The sequence below is a fragment of the Lissotriton vulgaris genome, chromosome 11, assembly GCF_964263255.1.
Source record: "Lissotriton vulgaris chromosome 11, aLisVul1.2, whole genome shotgun sequence".
NCBI lineage: Eukaryota > Metazoa > Chordata > Amphibia > Caudata > Salamandridae > Lissotriton > Lissotriton vulgaris.
The window spans coordinates 1,069,669,643-1,069,696,960 of record NC_141699.1 but is presented as its reverse complement, the minus strand read 5'-3'; the positions used below and the strand labels follow the sequence as shown (position 1 = coordinate 1,069,696,960).

At 45.2% G+C, this 27,318-nt stretch overlaps 1 protein-coding gene across 1 annotated transcript in view; it reads left to right on the top strand.

Annotated features, from left to right (window-relative positions):
* LOC147684103 (matrix metalloproteinase-23-like) overlaps positions 1-27,318 on the top strand; it is a 90,749-nt gene that overhangs the window by 42,492 nt on the left and 20,939 nt on the right. The gene's annotated exons all lie outside the window — the stretch shown is intronic.

Below are 27,318 nucleotides of genomic sequence, written 5' to 3'. Positions count from 1 at the left end.
GTATACTATAGCCACAAAATACAGGACTCTGGAGCCAGACTGTGTTCCCAGAAAGCCGGCAAGTCTGCCATAGGGCTGCTGGCTCCAGATCAGACAGAGCTTCTTTCAAAGCCTTGCAGGGCCGCCCCACATACCTCGGGAATAGATTCCAGAGATCTGAGCACTGACTGCAATAAGAGACCGCAGTCAGCCCCATCTGGACAACTGAACCCCGCCTTCCTCCAGGGAACCTCGAAACCTTCCTGCTTCCATGACCTACCAGGACGTCTCCTCCCCGGGGCTCCCACCCCCCAATGATCGCACCTAACCGCTAGTAATGTCATTACTACAAGGAAACTGAGATAATGCACGAAATATTCATTTGAGAGCACAAGATTAAGCAACAACTGTTAAAAACCAATGGATTAACCACTAACCCTGGGCTCGGGAGCAGCGTGCTTCTTGCTACAAAGCGCTTCAGCGTCTAGTCAGGGATTGTAAAAGCTTTATAAATGCAATGACAATACAATGCAGTACGTAACAGTTTAAAATATCAGTTCACTCATGTCTATCGTCCCAGATAGCACAATTTGTTTAAGATTACCCGATGACTTCATGTCATCAGAGGCACCAATTGTCAGTCCTGGGCTGTTCTTCCAATAAAGCAAATGCCTTCTGGGAGTTGTAGGCTGGTTTCATTCTGATGAAAGCCATTGAACTCGAAAGCAGTGATAGGTCAAAGCAAAGACTCTGACTGGAACAAAATGTCTCTGATGGCATGGAGTCATCTGGTAACCTTAGCTTGTCCAGTCTTGGCCTCCAACTGTTTATCAAAGCGACCAGATACAGTGCTGGCTCCTTTAGACACTGATCAGATACTCACCAACCAAACACTACATTCTCAAACGGCACAACATTTCGGTCACTCATCCCTCTAATGAGCTTGGACTTTGTTAGGGCACTCATTCAGTTTAAGCCAAATGAACCCACCGCTGTTCTGATTCACTGCTCACCTCTGTGGCCCTTTAAATTAACTAAATAAATTCACATTTGTAAAGCGTGAACATATCACCCCTAGGGTTATCCAGGAGCTAGAGGGCCGTCGGGAGATTAAGTGAGCTATTGTCCATAGTCACATGATGCTGAGCTGTGCTGCCGCCAGCGACAGGGATCGAACCGTGAGTCCTGCGCTCCGGAGTCATCCGCTCTGGCCTCTGCGCCACATCTATAACAGGCCATCACCATCGATGCTTTGAATGCTTTGAATAAAAAGTGCACTTTTTTAAATATACACATGTGGCGTGCTGGTGAGTGAGTCACTCTTGGGATGTATACGGTGGTGACAGATTGTACAGGGAAGATGTACCCTTTATTGTGCTGAACACTTAAATAAATCTATTGAGAGTAACAAGAGAGTGTGCCTTATGTACATTTCCTTGCCCTTTACAGATAACATTGGCAACGAGGTTGGCATGTGAACCTGCGCAATAGTCCATGTGGTTGAGCAGTAATGGTATAATACATATTGTAAGAAATTGGGTTGTTGATTGACTGAGGTGTGAGCCCAGGTCAAGCAACAGCCTCAATCCTTGCCAGGTTGAGGCACAAGCCAGCCCTAAATTAACCTGTGCAAGGCCCTCTAGTAGCCTGGCCCAGAGCAGTCAGGCTTAACTTAGAGGCAATGTGTGAAGTATTTGTGCAACACTTCTAACAGTAATAAAGTGAAAAATATCACACAAAAAGGATCCCACACCAAGTTAGAAAAAATAGAGTAATGTTTTAAATAAATAAAACAAGACCAAAACAACAAAAATATAATCAGTAGAACCGGAGATATGCAATCTGAAAGATTTTAGTAAAAATAGCACCAGAAAAGGTCAACTGTGGATATCTAGTTGTGCCGGAGCAGGACAAAGTCACAAGTTAAGGTTGACCGCGACAGAGCGCAGTCCTGCTACGGGGATACATTTAGACCAGCTGAACAAGTTGCCTTTAATCTTGGTATTTGGAACATTGCGGGATCTGTGTCAAGCCAAAGCGATGCGTCGGTTCTGAGGGGCGGCGAGGTTGTGGTGCAAGGTCCTGCGTGGTCATCGAGGATCCCGTCGACAAGGACTTAAGATGAAAAAGGCCGGTGTAAAGTATGCATCGTGCAGCCTGGGTGGTGCATCAGTTCTGAGGAGCTGCGAGGCTGCAATGCGGAGTCTGGTGTCGTCGTCAAGGTTGCCGTTGACAAGGGATGCTAGGGACAGTGTCAAAGACGCATCACGCAGCGGCAGTTCTGATGGAGTGATGCGCTGTGATGCGGGTCTTTGCGGTGGTATTGACCCACTCAGCAGCGGCAATGCATCGGTACGGCTCATGGTTGCGCTCCGCAGGAGGGGAGATGCATTGGTTCCACTGGATCAGTGATCCTCATGCATGACACGGAAATACTTCCAACACAGGATCAAAATAATGATTACATCCTTCTAAACACACACCCTACATACATGCTGTAGCACTCTCCCCAAGTAGGCAAGCGCCTCAGTGCCCCACATAGGAATAGTAAGCACTGGAGAGGTGTGGCTCACTGGTTAGAGGCGGCAGACCTGTAAGCAGAGAACGGCCCGGGACCAGGGTTCAATTCCCGACGCGGCAGGGTCATGGACCAGGTGTTAACGGACTCAATAATTCTCGCCTCAGTGTCTACTCTAACCTGGGAACACACTCGGTAACTCTGGGCATTAGCTTGCCTCATCTCTACAACGGCCCCCACAGACGCCGGGGATGCCTGGTTTCACCCTGGAGATACCCAGAAAGGGAAAACCAGGACGGGTTCCCCAGCGGTCTGCAGCGCCAGGACACTCGGTTAGAGTAACAGTGCGCTTTACAAATATCCCACATTTACTATATACATTTTGTATTCAGATGTGTCCTTGACAGGGGCATTATTGTAGGAAAGAGGGCTCCTGGGAGGGCAGATTAGGCTCTTTTTTAAGGCCCTCAAAGCATGCAGAGTGGGGGCTGTGGGTAGTGCGCAGGAAGCTAGGCCCCTTCAATCTTTGTCAACACAACCCTCCCAAACTGTGAACGATGTAAGAGGAAGGAAGGAAAAGGGATAAGAAAGAACACGAGTCAGCAGGTGTGAGCCACATGTGCAACTGCACACTCAGCAAAGCCCACAGCAAGAGGCGGAAACCGGCTTTAATAGGACATGGGAGAGCTGCTGGTACCCACCTTTCATTGTATAGGGGAGAGCTGCTGGTACCTGCCTTCCATGGTATAGGCAGGGCACAAGTCCCAAAAAAAGAAGTGGGGGGACACTGTCACCGGAAGTGATGTCACGACAGGAAGTGACGTCATGAAAGGTGGCTTGCACCATCGGGCTCATTGCCTCCCCTCGACTACCCCTTAAATGTGATTGCATCTGAGAAGCCAGCGTGTGAGCAGCGTGCCTTGAGCTCTGATCTCGCCCAGAGAGGCCAAAGAGTGAAGTCCAGCTGTTTGGCAGGGGGGCGACGTCCACCCGGTAAAATAAGTGGGGGGGATGCCGTCCACCCGCGTGGTACCCCGACTCGAGCCCTGGGTATAGGGGAAAGCTGCTGGTACCCACCTTCCATGCGGTAAGGGAGAGGTGCTCGTACACGCCTTCCATGGTATAGGGGAGAGCTGCAGGTACCTGCTTTCCATGGGGTAAGGGAGAGCTGCTGGTACCCGCCTTCCATGAAATAGGGGAGAGCTGCTGGTACCAGCCTTCCATGGAGTATGGGAGAGCTGCTGGTATCCCCCTTCCATGGGGTAAGGGAGAGCTGCTGGTACCCGCCTTCCATGAGGTAAGTGTGAGAGCTGCTGGTACCCGCCTTCTATGGGGTAAGGGAGAGCTGCTGGTACCTGCCTTCCATGGGATAAGCGAGAGCAGCTGGTACCGATACTCCATGGGATAAGGGAGATCTGCTGGTACCGGCCCACCGTGGGATAAGGAAGCGCTGCTGGTATTGCCCTCCCCAGCATAAGGGAGAGCTGCTAGTACCGCCCTCCCTGGGATAAGGGAGAGCTGCTGTTACCAGCCTTCCATGGGGTAAGGGAGAGCTGCTGTTACCCGCCTTCCATGGTATACGGGAGAGCTGCTGGTATCCGCTTTCCATGGTATACGGGAGAGCTGCTGGTACCCGCCTTCCATGGGGTATGAGAGAGCTGCTGGTATGCCCCTCCCATGGGCTAAGGGAGAACTGCTAGTACCTGCCTACCATGGGATAAGCGAGAGCTGCTAATACCAGCCTTCCATTGGGTAAGTGAGAGCTGCTGGTACCCGCCTTCCATTGGATAAGCGAGAGCTGCTAGTATCAGCCTTCCATGGGATAAGCGAGAGCTGCTGGTACCCGCCTTCCAGGGGATAAGGGAGAGCTGCTGGTACCCGCCTTCCAGGGGATAAGGGAGAGCTGCTGGTACCATACCTTCATGGGATAAGGAAGAGCTGCTGGTACCAGCCCTTCATGGGATATGGGAGAGCTGCTGGTACCGGCCCTCCCCGGGATAAGGGAGAGCCACTGGTATTGCCCTCACCCGGATAAGGGAGAGCTGCTAATATCGCCCCCCCCCCCCGGATAAGGAAGAGCTGCTGGTACCACCCTCCCCGGATAAGGGAGAGCTGCTGGTACCAGCTTTCCATGGTATAGGGGAGAGCTGCTGGTACCAGCCTTCCATGGTATAGGGGAGAGCTGCTGGTACCAGGCTTCATTGAACAATTAGCTCTTATACAAATCATCCCTCAGATCGAGAGAGCTGCTGGTGCCCACACCCCCCAGGACAGGAGAGCTGCTGGTGCCCGCACTCCCCAGGACAGGAGAGCTGCTGGTGCCCGCACTCCCCAGGACAGGAGAGCTGCTGGTGCCCACATTCCCAGGACAGGAGAGCTGCTGAAGCCCACACTCCCCAGACAGGAGAGCTGTTGGTGCTCACATTCTCCAGGACAGGAGAGTTGTTCGTGCCCACATTCCCCAGGACAGGAGAGCGGCTGATGCCCACATTCTCCAGGACAGGAGAGTTGTTCGTGCCCACATTCCCAGGACAGGAGAGCTGCTGATGCCCACATTCCCCAGGACAGGAGAGCTGCTGAAGCCCACACTCCCCAGGACAGGAGAGTTGCTGGTGCCCACACTCCCCAGGACAGGAAAGCTGCTGGTGCCCACATTTCCAGGAGAGTTGTTCGTGCCCACATTCCCCAGGACAGGAGAGCTGCTGGTGCCCACACTCCCCAGGGCAGGAGAGCTGCTGGTGCTCACATTCCCAAGGACAGGAGAGCTGTTGGTGCTCACATTCTCCAGGACAGGACAGCTGTTGGTGCCCATATTCCCCAGGACAGGAGAGCTGTTGGTGCCCACATTCCCCAGGACAGGAGAGCTGTTGGTGCTCACATTCTCCAGGACAGGAGAGCTGTTGGTGCTCACATTCTCCAGGACAGGAGGAATGCTGAAGTCCACACTCCCCAGGACAGGAAAGCTGCTGGTGCCCACATATCCAGGACAGGAGAGTTGTTCATGCCCACATTCCACAGGACAGGAGAGCTGCTGGTGCCCACACTCCCCAGGACAGGAGAGCTGTTGGTGCTCACATTCTCCAGGACAGGAAAGCTGCTGGTGCCCACATTCCCAGGACAGGAGAGCTGCTGGTGCCCACACTCCCCAGGACAGGAGAGCTGTTGGTGCTCACATTCTCCAGGACAGGAGGAATGCTGAAGTCCACACTCCCCAGGACAGGAAAGCTGCTGGTGCCCACATATCCAGGACAGGAGAGTTGTTCATGCCCACATTCCACAGGACAGGAGAGCTGCTGGTGCCCACACTCCCCAGGACAGGAGAGCTGTTGGTGCTCACATTCTCCAGGACAGGAAAGCTGCTGGTGCCCACATTCCCAGGACAGGAGAGCTGCTGAAGCCCACACTCCCCAGGACAGGACAGCTGTTGGTGCCCACACTCCCCAGGACAGGAGAGCTGGTGCCCACATCCATTCCCTGGGCAAGAGGAGCTGCAAATATTTATCTTTTTCCAAGAGGTAGCTAGAATAAGCGGTGACCCTATATACCAATAAACCACGTGACAGTATACAATAAAGAGGAACACCGGTTCGCATGGGGTCATTCAGAATATTAAATACTGCTAGGGATGCCAGCACGTTACTCCCAAAACAAATTAATCATCCAAAGAACAAGACACAATTATAAGATAATCAAGACCTAGATATAGTGTCTATTAGATATGAAAGGGTGCCCAAAGTGAGAACACTGGCACAGTACACATGAATTGTGACAATTGTTACAAATAAAATACAGAAGACTTAAGGAAGTGTGAAGCGAGTTGGATGGTCTATTCAAACAGATGCAAGGTAAGGCTGAAATAACATCAAGCCAAAACTGAATCGTTGATTTTTGTACCCGTGAATTAAGAAAGGGTTTGTCATCAGGACTTGTGAAACGTGCCTCTTGAAAGATGATGACGGGCCAATTGGACAAGAGGGAACAAGAAACAATCAATTACATAACTGGTGCTAACAAGCACGTGCAATGCAATGGGTTTCGCATTTATGAGACTCTGAGCCACTGGCATTGTCAATGTCAATAGCTTAAATTCTCGCAATGCGAGACCTTTTGAAGTGCAAAATTTTTTGTTTCCAAGTGCCCCATGCCGCGCCTGTATGTGGATAGAGGCCACGCCTCTTTCTCAAGACGAGCAGCGCCTAAAGTAAGGGGCGCGGCCACCATTAAAGTGAAAGCGTGTTATGGGGCGATTTTACCAAAAAAGCATTTGTTTGAAAAACAAATGCTTTTTTTGTAAAAGCGTCCCAAACAGTGCTTTCATTTTAATGGCGGCCGCGCACCTTTCTTTAGATGCGGCTCGTCTAAAGAAAGGGGCGTAGCTTCCATTAACGTGCAAGCGTGGCATGCGCCACTTGGAAACAACCCAAAATAAATCTGCAAAGCAATAGGTCTCATATTTGCGAGAGCTTAAGCTATTGTCATTTACAATGCTAATAGCTCAAACTCTCGTAAATGCCAGACCTATTGCATTGGAAAGAACCGACCACCATTGTCCTGGCCGTTTGGAAAGTGAAAGCGTGCATGGCGCACTGAAAGTCGCAGGAAATCATGTTGTGCCTGCAGTAGGCGAAACTCATTAAAGAAAATAATGCTTACAGACTAAATAACACAGACTGGGTAACCGAAGTAAAAGGGCCAGTCCTCATGGGAGGTTACAAATGAAGACAAGACGATACCAAGGAGGGACTAACAAGCCAATTACTTGATCAGAAGCCAGCATTAACAAAGGACAAAGACACAAGCCAATGAAAAATATGGGCGGACAGTAGGCATAGCTTCAAGTACATACTCTAACACAGCATGCCTCGCAGAGCAGCACATACGCTGCCAAAGCTCCACCTAAAAAACATTTGTGGAGAGAGAAGTGTGACGCTACAGATAAGTAAGCTTAGCCCCTTTGATTATGAAGGTTAGGGCCTTAGGAAATATAAACTGCAATGGAAGGCAGTAAAAGCCTGTTAGGATTGTGTAGAGAAACTACATCACATGCAAATACATGGAAATTGTATTGTATCATATTGTAATTGCATTTATATAGCGGTTACTACCCTGACGAGGCATCAAAGTGCTTTTTCGGCTAGAAGCACACTACTCTGGAACCCATAAAGGATTAGTGGTGAATTAGTATAGTGAAATATTAAATTAATTTGAGCGGTGCATATGTTAGTCTGTTATTTGGATTGAGAAGGATAGTGGAGGGATAGAAGAGGGAAGGGTCTAGAAAGTTTTTTTTTTTACTTCTAACCACACCTTTACCACTTTAACAAAATATGCTGATAATAAACACTGCTTTAAAATCTGGGCTTGGCCACCAACAGCATCATATCCCTGGGGATCTTTGCACCTAGCTATCAGAACCACACCCACATCAGTAATCTAGTGAACATTTTGGGAACCATGGAACAAGGGGGAATGGTTTTTAATCCCGGTCTTCGTTTATCTTTACAAGATTGGACAAATTTAGAATTCGGCTTAGAGTTTGTAGAAGTGTGTGATAATAAAACTGGAATGGAACCCAACACATGCTCATTGGATATTATGTCTTTTCGAGACTGTACCCAGCCTTTTGGTTCACTCATCAAAATGTAGTGCAAAACCAAGAACCTGGGAACAAGTAACAATTGTAGTTTTGGTTCCTCAGCTTCACCAAGCTGTCTGATCTTGTGCATATATGAAGCAAGTTGTATAAACGTTTCTATGGTCGCAAACAGTCCAAATAGCTGTGTAACCCAGCATAAATGTTTTTTTAGCTATTTACTAAACCCATTTTAGGAATCAGTAATATTTTAACGGCTTCTAAAATGATTCAGTACTTGGAAGGGCATATTGGGAGAGTCTCTTTCCCAAGACCAATTGATATGAGTTCATCCCCGTTTACTTAAAGGAAAATGGGCTGATTTAAAAGAAATAAAAAAATCTTCATTTAAAAAGCTGAGACATAGTGGTCTGCTGATCCTTGCAGATCATTATCCCTGTGATTGTGTCCAATCGAATCGGGTCGCTATTTGCGACCTACCTCATGAATATTAATTGCGATTCATTCAGATTTAGAACTTGTACATAGTTTGGGTCCACTCAGGTAGGAAAAATACTTTTCATAAATTGAGATTACTTCATGCGATCTAATAGTACACTTAATCCCACTGCCTTTGCTCCTTTATCTTTTGATAAGTTTGAGACCGGATCACTATCAAATTTGAGTAACAAGGACAAGCATAGTTTTAAAATCAGGCATGTTTAGAATGTTATTTTTTATGGCTAAGAGGCAACTAATGGCAGGTAATGACTATCTGGTACACCCAAGTTCCTGGATAATGAATCACCACGTGTAGGAAAGTGCCCTTTCTGCATGGTTGCCCCCCAACATTTTGCCAGCTACCTGATGCAATTTGACTGAGTGTGCCCTGGGTCCCTCCCAATCAGGTTCCCAGGGCCTGTGTTCTTTCCCTAACCTGTACCCTTGTTTACACAATTGGCACAACGGTGGCCTACCTGCAAGTCCCTTGTAAGGGGCACCAATGGTACCAAGGGCATGGTAGCCAGGAAAAGGCCTCTGAGGGCTACAGCATGTATTTTGCCACCCTCAGGGACCTCTCACCACAAACAGGCACCACTGCCATTATAGCCTGTGTGTCGTGGCACAGCTAAAAGTGAAGAGTGGACATGGCCCACACCTTGTGTGCCATGCCTACCCAGCACTGCATGAGGTCTAGGTAAGTCACCCTTAAGTCAGGGTACCTTATACCTCATGTTAGGACCTCTCTACATGAGCAGACAAGTCCCTATAATACCTAAGGCCATTCTTAGATAGTATAAGTGCCCAGTAAATTCATCGTGAGTATATGTTTTAGAAACTGGTCATTACAAGTTTCCTAGCACCATAATGGCTTTACTGAATCCTGGGATGTTTGGTATCAAACATCTCAGAATATTAAACCTGCACTGATGTGTTCCAGAGAAATATCATGTAATGACGAGTGTAAGTAATCACCTTTTAGCAGGACGGAAATAGCAGAAATCAATTGGGCTAAAAACAGAGAAGTCAATACAATTAAACAAAATGCAAAAATTGGCATGGATCTAAAGCAAGCCAAGGGATAGACTTATGAACGTACTCAAATGTAAAGGACGGATAGATAGCTTGAATAATGAATGAAGTATTAATAAAGACCAGAGGCAAACGGGGACCTAAAAACACGCTTGCGGCACAAAGAGAATACTTACAGCGCTCTTGTCCAGATCCTGTTGCAGATGGGAACCGGCAAACATCTGCACGTTTGAAATTGAGATGTAGAGCTTCTGCCAGGTACTGGCCAAGCACAGACTGGGAGAGCTCCGGGTACCAGCCTTCCCCAAGACAAGGGAGAGATGCTGGCACTGGCCTTCCCCATGGCAAGGGAGAGATGCTGGCACCAGCCTTCTCCGGAAAAGAGAGAGATGCTGGCACCGGCCTTCCCCGCGGCAAGGGAGAGATGCTGGCACCGTCATTCTCCCGAAAAGGGAGAGATGCTGGCACCGACCATCCCCACAGCAAGGGAGAGATGCGGACACTGGCCTTCTCCCGAAAAGGGGGAGCTGCTGTCCCCACAGGCCTTCCCCACAATGAGGGAGGGATGTTTGCACCAGTCCTCGCCTGAAAATTGGGGTGATGCTGTAACCATCCTTCCTCAAACAGGTAGCCTTGATGCTGGCCTTCCCCAAGCGGAGAGGCACTGTCTCCTCACCGGAGACAGCACTACTACTGACCACTGCAGCTACAGACTGCAGTACGTGCCAGTCTTCTAATTAGAGAGGCGCTGTCTCCTAACTGGAGACAACACCACCACTGAGGCTCCAGAATGCAGTACGTGCCGGTCTTTTAAATAGAGAGGCTCCGTCTCCTCACCGGAGACAACACTATGACAGACCACTGCGGCTCCAGAATGCAGTATGTGCCAGTTTTTCAAGTGGAGATGCCCAGCCTCCTCCCTGGAAACACTAGTACTAGACCACTGTGGCTTCAGAATGTAGTACATGCCAGTCTTTCAAGTGGAGAGGCGCTGTCTCCTCACTGGAGACACTAGTACCAGACCACTGCAGATCCAGAATGTAGTACATGCCGGTCTTTCAAGAGGAGAGGCGCTGTCTCCTCACTGGAGACAACACTACAACAGACCACTGCGGATCCAGAATGCAGTACCAGCCAGTCTTTCAAGACGAGAGGCGCCGTCTCCTCACTGGAGACACTAGTACCAGACCACTGCAGATCCAGAATGTAGTACGTGCCAGTCTTTCAAGTGAAGATGCTCTGTCTCCTCACTGGAGACAACACTACTACAGATCACTGCGGCTCCAGAATGCAGTACGTGCCAGTCTTTCAAGTGGAGAGGCTCTGTCTTTTCCCTGGAACACTAGTACTAGACCACTGTGGCTTCAGAATGTAGTACGTGCCAGTCTTTCAAGTGGAGATGCACGGTCTCCTCCTGGAAACGCTAGTACTAGACCACTGCGGCTTCAGAGTGTTGTACGTGCCAGTCTTTCAAGAGGAGAGGCGCCATCTCCTTCCTGGAAACACTAGTACCAGACCACTGCAGATCCAGAATGTAGTACATGCCAGTCTTTCAAGTGGAGAGATGGTGTCTCCTCCCTGGAAACACTAGTACCAGACCACTGCAGATCCAAAATGTAGTATGTGCCAGTCTTTCAAGTGGAGAGGCTCTGTCTCCTTACTGGAGAAAACACTACTACAGACCACTGCGGCTCCAGAATGCAGTATGTGCCAGTCTTTCAAGTGGAGATGCACGGTCTCCTCCCTGAAAACACTAGTACCAGACCACTACGGCTTCAGAGTGCAGTACGTGCCGGTCATTCAAGAGGAGAGGCGCTGTCTCCTCACTGGAGACAACACTACGACAGACCACTGCGAATCCAGAATGCAGTACGTGCCAGTCTTTCAAGACGAGAGGCGCCGTCTCCTCACTGGAGACACTAGTACCAGACCACTACAGATCCAGAATGTAGTACGTGCCAGGCTTTCAAGTGGAGATGCTCTGTCTACTTCCTGGAAACACTAGTACTTGACCACTGCAGATCCAGAATGTAGTACGTGCCAGTCATTCAAGTGGAGAATCTCTGTCTCCTCACTGGAGACAACACTACTAAAGACCACTGCGGCTCCAGAATGGTGTACGTGCCGGTCTTTCAAGTGAAGATGCTCTGTGGAGAAGTTTGGCTCACGGGTTAGAGGAGGCAGACCTGGAAGCAGAGGTCAGCCCGGGACCAGGGTTCAATTCCCGGCTCTGCGGGGTCTTGAGTCCTAAAATGTCCATGGACTCGACAATTCTCGCTCCGGTGCCTACTCAATTCATGGGTTCACACTCTGCGACTCTGGGCAATAGCTTGCTTAATCTCCACAACGGCCCCTCGCGGCGAGATGCCTGGCTTTCACCTTGCGGATACCCTGCCGGGGTTATCTCACAGGGGAATACCAGGACGGGTTCCCTAAGCAAGCGCTTAGAAACCAGTGGTGATTTGCGCTATATAAATCCCTGTACGTTTACATTTACATTTACATTTTCAAGCAGAGAGGGCCCGGGCTGGAGTTCTGGATCATCAACCTAATGGAGAATCTGTAACCGTGACATTGAAATACCATGTCACTACGCCCTACAGACGAGGGCGCGGATTTAAGAATATCTTTCTTAAACATGATGCACAGAACTGTGCAGAAGCATTTACAATCCTAATTAATCCCCTGACAATGAGATTTGCTACGCTTGGGATCCACTCTTAAATGAGCGAAGAAAGGTTGATGGTAATTTTAACAAGCATTGGTAAATGCCTTCGTTTTTACCTACGTGATTAATAATACGTTTTTATTTCTAGTGACATATAAGTTGAAAAAACTCCATAAAAGTGTTATGACTTACTTACTGAGAAATATATTTTACAAAACAAGGGAACCCAGGGTGCAATCGTTAGGGACCTATGGGTAGTACTTTTAACAGAGACAGTGGTCCCTAAACAGACAGGATTAATTCAATGAATATAGACTAGATAGTTCTATATTGAAGTCCAGCCGGACCGTTTTATTTAGTTAGATAATTGATTGTATCAAAATCTTAAAAATGTAAGTGGGACCCCAGCTCTATCACACATGCTGCATTAAAACGAAATAGCGAGTATTAAGTTAGCTGGCGCTTACCAAGCTCGTCAGAATGGTGGGAAAAACGAATGCCGAATTAGATTCCACCATTAAAGGGCCTGGGGGTGTAGAATAATTACGAGGTTATTTTTATCCACATTGTGGTTAAGGCTACTGCACGTTAGTTAAGTTGCATGGGCTTACCGGGGAAGAAATTTATGCAAGGGCAGTTGGCACATCAGCAAAATTTAAAGTTGCCGCGGTCCAGAGTAATTATAAACAAACAGTGGTCCTGAACCTATAGATTACAGTATTTTAAACAATTCAAGAATGAATCAATATTTGAGTAAGAAAGCAACAATGATCTGTCTGCTAATTGTAAAGACTATAATGTCTTTGAAAGAAACCTTACACCACGGTTAGAGAAAATATATTCCTATTTCATTTTTGTATTCATATTTTTGCAATACTTTTTATATCAATAAAAACACAAAGGTTGCCCCAGAACAGGAGCGTGCAAAGGAAAGGTGTGATTCAGAAAATGAAAACAAGTGAAAAGGGAGATAAATAAGGAAATAGTGATTAAGAAATAGTTTGCATTATTTTACAATCAATACTGAACAAAAATTTTTTCATTGTATTGAACACCTGGCCAACAGCATAGTTTTTTGCAATCTAATCAAAAAACATTGTAGTACATGAGCCTAAATATCATCAATTTTGCACTGTGTACAATGCTAACAGACAATTGGTCCAAGGTGTATGTATTGGAGATGTCTACGTTTCGACTCGACTTATTCCCAAGCGGCGAGTTGGACCTGGGGATTGCGAGTCTTCATCAGGACTAAAGGTAAAATGAGGCAACCAGGGAAAATTAAATAACCCTAAAAAAGAAGAATTGAGGAAATTACTATCCGTGGTGAAAGTGATAGCCTATCCCCAAAGTGTGGTATGGCAATTTCTCTTACCCTTGATAATAGAGCAAGTGATGTGGGGAGATCCGAGTTTACCACAACTCAACAGGTATCCTGTAGAGACAAATTGAAATCCAGAATGTATCTAGATCAACTAGTATGCAATTCGTCAATAATTACTATTATGGCCGAGTCATCATATTACCTTGAATTCATATCTTTATCCATGTCAAGGGGACGTTGCTTCATATATGACATGGTATGGGGTACCTAAAATTAATTAAATGACATCAGTATACCATAAACTAGATCACTGATAGGTACCGAGTAATTTATATGTGTGGCGGCGTAAATTACCTTACTTGCAGATTCAATCAATGCACCCAAGTCGTTAAATTGCGGACTTCCACTCCAGAATTCAAGAAACGCTATGGGAATGACAATGGATCCTCATTCATTATATGCCATTAGTGCCACTACATGGCATTCATTAAGGTGCAATAATCAAGAGACTATAAAAACTTTGTGGAGCTTACCTGAATTTAAAATGTACAGTTTTCAGGTAAGCCATGTGCAAAAATACTCCTACTCAATTTTGGGAGGAGCTGTGTGAGGGGACAAGAATCAATGAGTTAATTATCACTCGGGGTACTAGCGTGGTTGTGTGTGAATAGACCAAGCATGTTAAAGGATTCACACCTACCCGCTGTTTGTTACGATCTCATCGTGTTCATCCGAGCCTCACGGTGCTAACGGATGTCCTGGCCGGTTTAAAGTCAGTTAAACTGCTGCTCGTTTGGTGGAAAAACTGTGTAAGGAAACACACGCAGAACTTAGTTCGGTTGTTACCCGGGAGGCGAGTGAGTGCATACATAGGTCGATCAGTCGGTGCAAATATGCTCTCCACCTACCCACTCTTCCATACAATGGAAAACGTCTCAGTCCGAGCCTCAAAATGCTTCAAGACGCCGTCGGTGAACGCAACAGGTTCTTCCGCGTAGGTAAATACCCAGACTTCTGAGCGCAGTCTGCATAGAAAGGGGACTGGTTGTGGCGTATTAATGCGTTTTTCACCCTTTGGAAAATTATAGTTGACAGATAGAAAAACAAAGTTGCAAGTCGGCGCGAGCTGCAAAATCGCCTGAATTTGAAAAGGGCGATATTTGGAATTATTAAAGCTCTTTGTCCGAAAGCGGGGGTGATATTATTAATGGGTCACTACCCTTACTTAAATATTTATTTTACCACTAAGGATGAATGGTAAAGACATCCAAAAGATTTTTAGCGAATCGAACTCGATTCATATTGGAGGAATGGAGACATCAGTGCCACTGTGTAGAAATAAATAAAGGACTAGGGAGGTAATTCTGAACCCTTGGATTGTCCTGGATACTGTCAGTTCACAATCGAGTTGCCACATAAGCTACACCGCCGCCATTACTCAAATATTTGTTTACCAATAAGGTTAAATAATGAAAATGAGAAGGACCGAAAAGGGATTGCTCGATTCATACTTAGGATTATAAATTATCCACATTGAATTGTCCTGGATAATATCAGTTCGAAATGAGCGGTGTAGCTTATGTGGCAACTCGATTGTGAACTGACAGTATCCAGGACAATCCAAGGGTTCAGAATTACCTCCCTAGTCCTTTATTTATTTCTACACAGTGGCACTGATGTCTCCATTCCTCCAATATGAATCGAGTTTGATTCGCTAAAAATCTTTTGGATGTCTTTACCATTCATCCTTAGTGGTAAAATAAATATTTAAGTAAGGGTAGTGACCCATTAATAATATCACCCCCGCCTTCGGACAAAGAGCTTTAATAATTCCAAATATCACCCTTTTCAAATTCAGGCGATTTTGCAGCTCGCGCCGACTTGCAACTTTGTTTTTCTATCTGTCAACTATAATTTTCCAAAGGGTGAAAAACGCATTAATACGCCACAACCAGTCCCCTTTCTATGCAGACTGCGCTCAGAAGTCTGGGTATTTACCTACGCGGAAGAACCTGTTGCGTTCACCGACGGCGTCTTGAAGCATTTTGAGGCTCGGACTGAGACGTTTTCCATTGTATGGAAGAGTGGGTAGGTGGAGAGCATATTTGCACCGACTGATCGACCTATGTATGCACTCACTCGCCTCCCGGGTAACAACCGAACTAAGTTCTGCGTGTGTTTCCTTACACAGTTTTTCCACCAAACGAGCAGCAGTTTAACTGACTTTAAACCGGCCAGGACATCCGTTAGCACCGTGAGGCTCGGATGAACACGATGAGATCGTAACAAACAGCGGGTAGGTGTGAATCCTTTAACATGCTTGGTCTATTCACACACAACCACGCTAGTACCCCGAGTGATAATTAACTCATTGATTCTTGTCCCCTCACACAGCTCCTCCCAAAATTGAGTAGGAGTATTTTTGCACATGGCTTACCTGAAAACTGTACATTTTAAATTCAGGTAAGCTCCACAAAGTTTTTATAGTCTCTTGATTATTGCACCTTAATGAATGCCATGTAGTGGCACTAATGGCATATAATGAATGAGGATCCATTGTCATTCCCATAGCGTTTCTTGAATTCTGGAGTGGAAGTCCGCAATTTAACGACTTGGGTGCATTGATTGAATCTGCAAGTAAGGTAATTTACGCCGCCACACATATAAATTACTCGGTACCTATCAGTGATCTAGTTTATGGTATACTGATGTCATTTAATTAATTTTAGGTACCCCATACCATGTCATATATGAAGCAACGTCCCCTTGACATGGATAAAGATATGAATTCAAGGTAATATGGTGACTCGGCCATAATAGTAATTATTGACGAATTGCATACTAGTTGATCTAGATACATTCTGGATTTCAATTTGTCTCTACAGGATACCTGTTGAGTTGTGGTAAACTCGGATCTCCCCACATCACTTGCTCTATTATCAAGGGTAAGAGAAATTGCCATACCCCACTTGGGGGATAGGCTATCACTTTCACCACGGATAGTAATTTCCTCAATTCTTCTTTTTTAGGGTTATTCAATTTTCCCTGGTTGCCTCATTTTACCTTTAGTCCTGATGAAGACTCGCAATCCCCAGGTCCAACTCGCCGCTTGGGAAAAAGTCGAGTCGAAACGTCGACATCTCCAATACATACACCTTGGACCAATTGTCTGTTAGCATTGTACACAGTGCAAAATTGATGATATTTAGGCTCATGTACTACAATGTTTTTTGATTAGATTGCAAAAAACTATGCTGTTGGCCAGGTGTTCAATACAATGAAAAAAATTTTGTTCAGTATTGATTGTAAAATAATGCAAACTATTTCTTAATCACTATTTCCTTATTTACCTCCCTTTTCACTTGTTTTCATTTTCTGAATCACACCTTTCCTTTGCACGCTCCTGTTCTGGGGCAACCTTTGTGTTTTTATTGATATAAAAAGTATTGCAAAAATATGAATACAAAAATTAAATAGGAATATATTTTCTCTAACCGTGGTGTAAGGTTTCTTTCAAAGACATTATAGTCTTTACAATTAGCAGACAGACCATTGTTGCTTTCTTACTCAAATATTGATTCATTCTTGAATTGTTTAAAATACTGTAATCTATAGGTTCAGGACCACTGTTTGTTTAGAATTATATTCACCCAGGTCCATACCTTATGGGCTACCCCATTTTTATAATGGCGGTCCAGAGTAAAGTACGGAATCCTAATGAAGGACAGAAAAAACCAAAGGGTAGTGAGTGGCCTGTCTCTTATATCGAATGGAGGTGATTTGGGGCGCTCTAGATATTACGCTTACCCGGTAACTGTTGTGGGGAGAATCTAATTCGGCATTCATTTTTCCCACCATTCTGACGAGCTTGGTAAGCGCCAGCTAGCTTAATACTCGCTATTTCGTTTTAATGCAGCATGTGTGATAGAGCTGGGGTCTATGCATGCGAACCAGCTTCTTATCCCGACCCACACTGTTCTTTGTTTGTTTGTTTTTTTCACAAACACCGCGTCTTCGGCCAGGCTATTTAAATTACCACCGTAGACTTTCCATCGCCTATTTTCACCTCGATGTACACGGGTAATTTAATTGCACCTCGCGTCACACACTGGGGTCACTAGCATTACCCACACGAAAATTTTGACCTTGTTTGTATTAAGTCACATGGGTTGTAAGGTCCCAAGTATTATTGGTTTTTGTCACTACAATTGCTGGAGAGAAAAATAATTTTTCGTAAATATGATAAATAGTGTGGATAATCTGATATGCCAATTTATAATGTACTGTTTTTATTCTCTCTTCTCCTTATCCATGTTTGTTCCTGTTTATTTGTTGGCAAATCGAATAATTTGTTATTGGTATGCGAATTTAGCACAGCCATTTAGACTAGGCAAAGGATCAATAGTCCTGAAGATGAACTCTAAATAAGTTGTAGTTCGAAACGTCGTCGACAGCATACACAAACGTCACTAATGCATTGAGATTCTGTATGTGCATATGTGTATTTTATGATTAGTCTGTTTATAATTCATGCCAATCAGACTACCTCTTGTTTTGCCTACAATTTATGTTGTATGTTTTTCCCTTGTGGAGTGTGTTTAGTCGGGCACCGGCTGGTGTCCCACTTAAATTTTTAAGATTTTGATACAATCAATTACTTACTGAGAAAGGCAATATATTGTGCAGGAACTGGTGGTAATATAAAGGGGTTGAGCAAAACAAAGAGCAGGGAAGAGGACGTGGCAGGTTAAAAGCTCTGCAGAGGGTGGCGATTTAACATGCCGTAGAGGTCATGTGGACAATCAGTTATTTGTTCTGTAAGTAAAGTGTGGACTAATTTCAAACATTAAAATGGGAGCGCCTAAAAGCAGGTTAGAATGCCGGTATTACCTGCTGTATGTAACTCACATGACATTTGTACAGCGCACCGCCCGTTCACAGCCTGTGTAACCGTAACCTGGACAAAACGCGTTGACATATTTTAAACATTTACATCAAAGTGTACATAGATGTTGAGCAGAAGCTTTCACTGCCGGTCATCCAAGGCACAAGTCAAAGTTCTCCAGGAATTCAGGCGCTCACCTAATGCATGAAACAACTGCAAGACTAAATAAATATGAAGTAATCAGTTTCAATAATAAGAACCAATCATAAATGCACTATACACACCACAAAATGAAAGGTATCATATGGAGTGAGGGGAAGAAAATAAAAAAAACATTGACAAACCCAATAGATGTTGTATAGGTGCAACCTATTTGCTTTGCCAATGCTTGTTTTTCTATGTCACGCCCATATGAGCTGTGAAGCACTGCTCTTCCTGTGGCTCACACAAGCCCATGTGAGTTGTGACCCACTGCACCTTTTGACACCTTGCACAGGCCCACATAACTCGTAAACCACTGCACTTCTTAATCTATTAAACAAGTACCAGCAAAAGGACAATTACAAAATATTTAGTCCATATATACAAGGTACAAGGCAGGTCAGTAATTGATTTACTTTTTTGGGTAGTGAGGTGTACAAACCTTGCATGTTTTAGATTACTGTCTATGACCTGGACAGTCATAATAAAGAACCGAACACTCCAATTGATGTGGTGTATGCAAGAAATAGCGGTCCCAGAGAAAAGTACATGATGGCCGGCAGTGTTTTGGAACGCATAATGGAAATGCTTATTAATTGTGCGTTCCAAAGAAGTGTCATCCATCTTACATGGTGCAAGGGCTAGGTCGGCTGAGGTTATTGCTGGCCCTGGTGCCATTGCGCCTGCTGCGTCAATTTAAACTACTGCCCTGACTTTATATACATCCAAAGTAGACATGCGGAGTTAAAAAAAAACCTTTAAGAAAATTAAAATACTACTCCTAGAATGCAAAGTGCATTTTGCTACTACCGCCGGAGGGACTGAAGGTGTCACATATGACATGGAGTCACTCCCTGGCTGCTACACTTTGAGGCTAAAAGTCTGTAATAAAACGCAGACTTCTACATGAAGGGGTGAGTGTGCCCATTATGAGTTAGTGAGAACAGACGCTGCACCCTGTCACACTTGACTAGTTTCCACCTAACATTTTGGTAGAAATTCACCCTGATGCTGTAGTGCCAGGGAATGGTGGAGTTTCTTCTTTGACAGTGGGTACCCTGTTCAGCAGCGCTTTGCCTCATTCTGTTAAAAGCCTGTTATTTTTGTACATCCGCTCAAGGGGATGGGGGGCACCTTCTATCTCCTTCCCTCATTCCGCGCAGCAGTTTCCTGGAGCACTGATCAGACAAGCCACTCCTTGTTTACTGAGAGGCGGAGCGGAGAGCCCCCCTTGGGGCGCACACTGCGACAAAAGCATCAGAGGTTGGGGGGAAGAAGGACAGAGCAGCTGCTGCGCTGGGGGACACCCACAAGGCCCAGCTGCTGTCCCGTGCTCTGGCTGAACATCTGCTGCTTGACGTAAAAGGTAAGCGGCTTGGACATCAGTGTTCATTTGCTCCTGTCTCAGTGACAAGGACTTCCCAGTGCATCCCAGCCTTCATTCCTGGTCACCGAGATTGAGATGCTTGTCGGGACAGGAGCTGTTTTTAATGATAAAAGTAGTACTTCATATAGCATTTTTTCTGGTCTCCTCGGAGGTGAGCCTGTTCGGGGCGGGAGTGCAGAGGGCATGCAGGCTCGAGGCAATAAGCATGTGAAATGCGTTTTGCCAGGAGGGAGATTATGTCGACCAGCCCAGCACAAGTGCTGTAAGGGTAAAACATTTTAAAAAGTGCCCCAAAAGCAGATGGAAACAGTACTTGGGCAGCGGGATAATGATAAGAGAAGAACATGAGGAGCAACACGAAACAGAAAACAGTATGCTACAACCAATAGAAACGGAGGAAAAGTAAGTGGCAAGTACAGGAACCAATGAAAAGCAAGAGGTCGGGATGTAAGCCCCTTTTAAGATTTATATTGAATACAATAGATTTCACGAGCACAGCGCAAGCCCTGTGCAGGCGAAACCAAAAAAGTTATATTATTGCAATCAGTTGTTTAACAATGTATTATACACTTCATTTTACTTGTGTGTATCTATGTGCTTTTGTGGGATTTTGTTTAAGCCGTTTGTCGGAATCAATAAAGGTTTGTGCTTTTTGTAGTCTTAGAGGTGGATGCTGTTCGGTTCCACTGGTGTCTCTGGGCTTTATGTGCAGTACTTGGCTTGTCCAGTGACTTTGACTTGAGAAAGAAAGGGAGGAAATGGAGAAAGAAGGAGAAGGGTAGAAAAACCCTGAGAAAGGGAGAGAGCAGGGATGAAAAACCATTTAAGAGTGAGATCAAGAGACAGGAAGGTAAGGGTGTGGAAGAAAGAGGCATGCGGTGCAATTAAGACAAGTCCGCCTTGATATTTAAGAATCCTGCCGCTCAGCAGGAAAGACAGCGGGGATTTAAGAAAAACTTTGGCCCCTGAACTTTTGTTTTTTGAAAGCTAGGATCTGCGTTTATGCTGTTTACTCGAGTTGGATAGCAAGGTTACTCTGTACACTTGCTTCTAGTGATACCAAGTAGTCATGGCTCATTGTAGAAAGCAGTACAGGGTTTGTAACTAAGGGACTTGTTTAGACTTTGGTGTGCTACAATACTTTCTGCCAGGACAATGGCCAAATGTACTTCATTGCCCTGGTGGAGTACAACCCAGACTCTTTAGAGATCTTCGCCAGGCAGGGAAGATTATTCTGAAGGAAATTCTACTGGACAATCCTGTTGCTGCTGCGTTGGTTGCTGCCGTGAACACTGTTTGTGGTGAAACGCTCTTAATCCACTACAAGCGCCGTCACCCTGAAAGCGCTATCTGGCAGCGGTGGTGACCAACTGCTCGCGTTTCCCGCTCCGCGGGAAACACTCGTGATTGTGGGGTTGAAGGCGGATTGAGACTCAAAGAAACACCATTGCCCACAAGCCATCTGGGCCTGGAGCACCTCCCCGCCACGCCCCCCTCACCTGGCTTTAATTGCGCTGGAAGTCCGCTGTGGAGCGGAGAACAATATTGTTGCTGCTGCGTTGGTTGCTGCCGTGAACACTGTTTGTGGTGAAACGCTCTTAATCCACTACAAGCGCCGTCACCCTGAAAGCGCTATCTGGCAGCGCTGGTGACCAACTGCTCGCGTTTCCCGCTCCGCGGGAAACACTCATGATTGTGGGGTTGAAGGCGGATTGAGACTCAAAGAAACACCATTGCCCACAAGCCATCTGGGCCTGGAGCACCTCCCCGCCACGCCCCCCTCACCTGGCTTTAATTGCGCTGGAAGTCCGCTGTGGAGCGGAGAACAATCCTGTTGCTGCTGTGTTGGTTGCTGCCGTGAACACTGTTTGTGGTGAGACGCTCTTAATCCACTACAAGTGCCGTCACCCTGAAAGCGCTATCTGGCAGCGCTGGTGATCAACTGCTCGCGTTTCCTGCTCCGCGGGAAACACTCGTGATTGTGGGGTTGAAGGCGGATTGAGACTCAAAGAAACACCATTGCCCACAAGCCATCTCGGCCTGGAGCACCTCCCCGCCACGCCCCCCTCACCTGGCTTTAATTGCGCTGGAAGTCCGCTGTGGAGCGGAGAACAATCCTGTTGCTGCTGCGTTGGTTGCTGCCGTGAACACTGTTTGTGGTGAAACGCTCTTAATCCACTACAAGCGCCGTCACCCTGAAAGCGCTATCTGGCAGCGCTGGTGACCAACTGCTCGCGTTTCCCGCTCCGCGGGAAACACTCGTGATTGTGGGGTTGAAGGCGGATTGAGACTCAAAGAAACACCATTGCCCACAAGCCATCTGGGCCTGGAGCACCTCCCCGCCACGCCCCCCTCACCTGGCTTTAATTGCGCTGGAAGTCCGCGCATCGCGGGACGCGCGCAGGCGACGCCGGGCTAAGCCCGGGCAAAGGGCGGGCCCTCTGTGGCCGAGGTAGGCCGGGCTGGGCCCTGTTATTTTCATCTTTGTACAAGTCAGACCTAATAGTGTTTGAAGGCGTGTAAATCTGTATTTTTGTTGTCTGGACGTCTATCCACACAATATGACAGCAAAGAAACTGCGTTCTGGACGAGTCCTAGGGGGGAGGTCCTGTATAAAAACTAGATCTAACCCCTTAAGAAATAAATATGAAAATAGCGTACAACTTAAGGGACAGATGCAGCTGTTGAAAATATGGGAAAAACCAGTGAACAAATCTATGGAAGCTCCAATAATCACTGACAATGAGATAATATCAACGATGGAACCGCAGCTTGAAGTAGTGAAAGATATCAAGCACGAGCTAACTGCGGATAAAAACTCGTCTATTCGATCCTCTAATATTGATGCAATCTTGCCTCCAAGTTCATCCAAAGGAGCTCAATCTGACCCCTTGAAAGCAGATTCGAAGGTTCTTCAGCCTAACACTCTTAAGGACACAGAAAGTCAGGAAGTGGATATAAAAGAACTTTCTATCCCGTCCAGTATCGATCTCGAACTATGTGGTCGCTATATGGATGAAAGAATCCTGATACAGTCGGAACCCTGTCAAACTCCAAATGGAGCTACACCGTCGGGTTTATTGCTATATAGTAGCACTCCTTCTATAACATCCAATGATATCCCTTCAATGCAGTGTGATTCGAAATCTCCACAACTTAATCTATCAGGTATCTGCTCTCTTTCTGCATCTGGATACCCAAAACATGATAAACCTATTTCAGACTCCCTGATAGCACTTGAACATTTACTGGCTTCCATACTTTTTCTATTAGGCAAATTTGTTGGGAGCTCTGACTGTATTTTGGACTCAGTCACTGAGATACTGAAAGTATTACTTGCTAAAAACACTGAGAATGGGTCCATTTTCCCCACTGAAAATGTTGTCCATAAGGATTCGGTCAGCAATAATACATTGAGTAAAAATGCACCAGTGGAGATGTTGCTAAAGGTAGACATTCATGAGCCCTCTAAGACCCCAACCCCATTTACCTTACAACGGAGGAATGAATCAGAACCAAATCTGAAGGAAGAAAGTTTTGTGGAGGTTAACCAATCCGCTGTGAAAGAACTTTTTCCTATTTTTAATCAGGATAAAAAAGACCCTGAAGGAACTGTAACGACTAAGGGGCAAGTAAAAGAAAAAAGTAGAAAGAATAAAGGGAAAAATAGGAAACCCATCCACAAGTATAAGAAGAGAAGACAGAGACATTATCTTTCAAAAGCATATAAATACAGAAGCCCTTGAGGTAATAGAAATTGCAGATAGTTTACTACTGGATACTTCCTCCAATAAGGCTGCTGTTTGTTCCACTAACCCAGTAGTGGAAGGTCCCCTTGATGTTAGCACCATGAATGGGGGAGCTTTATGTTCCGAAGTTGGTGAGATAAATCCCCCGGAATCTGTGGAGGAAGCCACAAGAAATAAGTCTATGGAAAAAAGGGTACTTAATCCATCAGCACCTAATTTTCGTCCTCTTGCGGATGCGAGTACGATCATAACTAATGCACCTTTAAAAATTTCTAACCCATATGTGGATACCTTGACATTGGACTTTCTTCCCTTATTTGACTACGACCTACATTTGAACAGATCATGGTTGCTTAATTCCTTTAAGGATATTGAAAGCCTAAAACTTATTTTGTCAAGTGATATTGACTTGGTTTCTGTAATAAGGCTTGAAAACAGGCAACGAGCACAGGTAAAATTCTGTTCAAAAATTGTTGCTAATCTTGTCCTCCAACAAGTGGAAGCATTCCAATGTAGAGGGATTGATGTGTTACCCTTCTTTGATATTGGAAAGCGTATCTTTTCCAGAGAAGGAGTCTCTAAGATGGGTCTTAGACGGGAAGATCAGTCCACCTTTAATAAAGATTTAAAAATCTGGGTCTCCAGAGGCAAACGCATGGTCTCTCAGGTATCTCCTACTCCTGAGAATCTGGATATACCTCCAATAGAAGACAATCAGTTGTGGAATTGGCTTCCAGGAGTGTTGTCTAATAACACATCGAACAACCCAAGACTGTTTCAACATCTTTAACAGTCAATTAAAAGTTATATCCTGGAATGTAGCAGGACTACATAATTGCCCAGAAAAGCTTGACTTTTTATTTTCTTTGCACGCAGATGTGCTATGTATTCAGGAAACATGGTGTAAAAACAGCCTATATGGAGGGAAAGATTATTTTGTCCTTGAGGCCGCCGCTTCACCTTCAAAAAAGGGCCATGCAAAAGGTGGAATTGCCTGTTTTTTATCAAATTCACTACAATGGCAATTTTCCCATTACACGGACACTAGTAATCTCTTTCATTCAATAACTATTAATAATATAGAGTCTGTAGGAAAATGTTCTTCTCTTGTAATTTTAAACGCATACATTCCACCGGAAGATACTTTTAACATTGTTTTGAAGCGAAAGTTTTCCTATGTAAAACAATTATTAGAGCATGATCAGCCCCCACATATCTTACTTATGGGTGACTTAAATAGTAAAGTGTCTAACTCAAGTATAGATATGTTTAGAAACAAATTCAAGGAAGAAGCATATAATATACCCCAAGCAATCTTTCCTAGTAAAATAAAAACTAATAAAAGAGGAAAGATATTACTTGATGAACTTAGCTCTTTAGAGGGCTTAATTGTAAACGGTAGAATGCCTTCTGACATCCCCGCTAACTTCACACATAGGTCTTTTAGAGGTGAATCCATCCTGGACTATGTGATTACGGACTATGATACGTTTCCCTTCATTCGAGACATAATGATCTCTCAATCTTCTTTGAGCGATCATAATGTGATTAACATAACTGCCTCATTACAACCTCCAGATACTGACTCCTGGCCCATAGCAAACAAAGGAGTTTCTATTCTTTGTAAGTCTGGAAGGTGCTTCTGGGACCCAACTAATATGAAGGATGTACAAAACATACTTGCCCAAACTGTATTAGAATTAGATGAATGGCAGGGTAGGGAATTCTTATACTTCGAAAACTTTAAGAAGAAGCTTACTTTGTTAGCTAAGAAAACAAGAAATCTTAAGAAGTTATATTCCCCTCCCAGTATATTATTACCTTTAAATAAGGAAATAAATAAACTTGTGAGGCAACAGTTCCTTAGTAGAACTAGGGAAAAAGAGCATAAATTAGCCTTACTAAGAAGAAGGAGGGTGAGACTGAAAATAAAATTAAAAAGAGAAAAAGAAGATTCCCTCTGGATTAGGCTAAGAGAAGCATCGGCCTTTAATAAATCTAGAGAGTTTTGGTCTATAATAGGGAAGGGATGTGGAGCAAGAACCACCCCTATCCCGATTTCCATTGCTGAAGATGTTTGGACACAATTTATATCTAGTCTGTACGCATCTAACGATGTAGAGGGTGATAATGGGAACCCAGCCTCGAATAGCGAGAGTAACATAGAGCTCCCAACCGAGAAAACCATAGCTTTGGTGATTAAGAGTATGCGCTCCTCCGGAGCTATGGGTCCTGATGAGTTGCCCATGTCATTAATAAAGCAAGACGTCACATCCTGGAGTAGGATTCTTCTCCCAGTGTTCCATGCATGCCTCCTTTTGAGATCAGTCCCTGACTCATGGAAGGGAAGCATATTAATTCCCATATTTAAAAAGGGAGAGCGGGATAATCCTAAGAATTATCGCCTAATAGCTCTATTGGATTCAATAGGAAAAATCTTTGCTAAATATCTTTTAATATTAATTACTGAGTGGATAGAATTAAATAGTATTTTACCCTTAGAACAAACTGGATTTCGCAAAGAGCATGGCGCTCTCGATAACTTAACAGCATTACAGGTGATTGTCGACAAATATGTGCGTGTTCGAGGTGGTGGAATGTATGTGGCATTTATAGACTTCTCCACAGCGTTCGACAAGGTGGATCGTCCAACGCTGTGGAGAAAGCTTGCAGCTTTAGGCATGCCAATACATTTACTTGACCTGGTAAAGTCTCTTCACTCGAACACGTGGTGTAAGGTACTACAAGGCGGAGAAAGGGGTCTCTCAAAATCAATCCCTTCTCCGAATGGGTTGAAACAAGGGTGTATATTGGCCCCTATATTGTTTTCACTTTATACAGCAGACCTACCCTCTTCCATCTCTGCTTGTGGTGGGCAAGCCCCGATAATTGGAGGATCATCTATATCGGTTTTAATGTATGCAGATGATATCCTCATTTTAGATTTAACCCCCAAGGGCTTGTCTAACCTCTTACACGCATTAAATCAATTCGCAGAAGCACATTACATGAAGATAAATGTATCGAAGAGCAAAATTATGTGCATTTTTGGAAAGAAAAAATGTAGGTCTGAAAACTATAGTTGGGCCATAGGAAGACAGAAATTAGAGGTGGTTAAAACGTATACTTTCTTAGGGAAAATAATTGCAGCTAACCTAAGTGAGAAACCCCACATTGAGCACAATTCAAGTAAAGCATCGGCTCATGGAATGGGGTTACGCTCCTTGTATAACGCTACAGGGAAGAGACACTTTACACTATTTTTGGAGGTGTTTAGAGCAAAGATCCCTGCTACCCTACTATATGGATTAGAATTAGTGGAGTTAAAACACTGGGGATTCTTGCAAAAAATCGAAGGAAAGGTGCTAAGAAGAATTTCTTCCTTAAACACAGCCTGCTCTGTATCTTCATGCAGGCTGGAATTCGGACTCCGAAGTTGTTGGGTACAGGGGTCGATTGCCCTCGTAAGGTGGGTGGCCCATTTAGCGAGAGGTCAACCGGG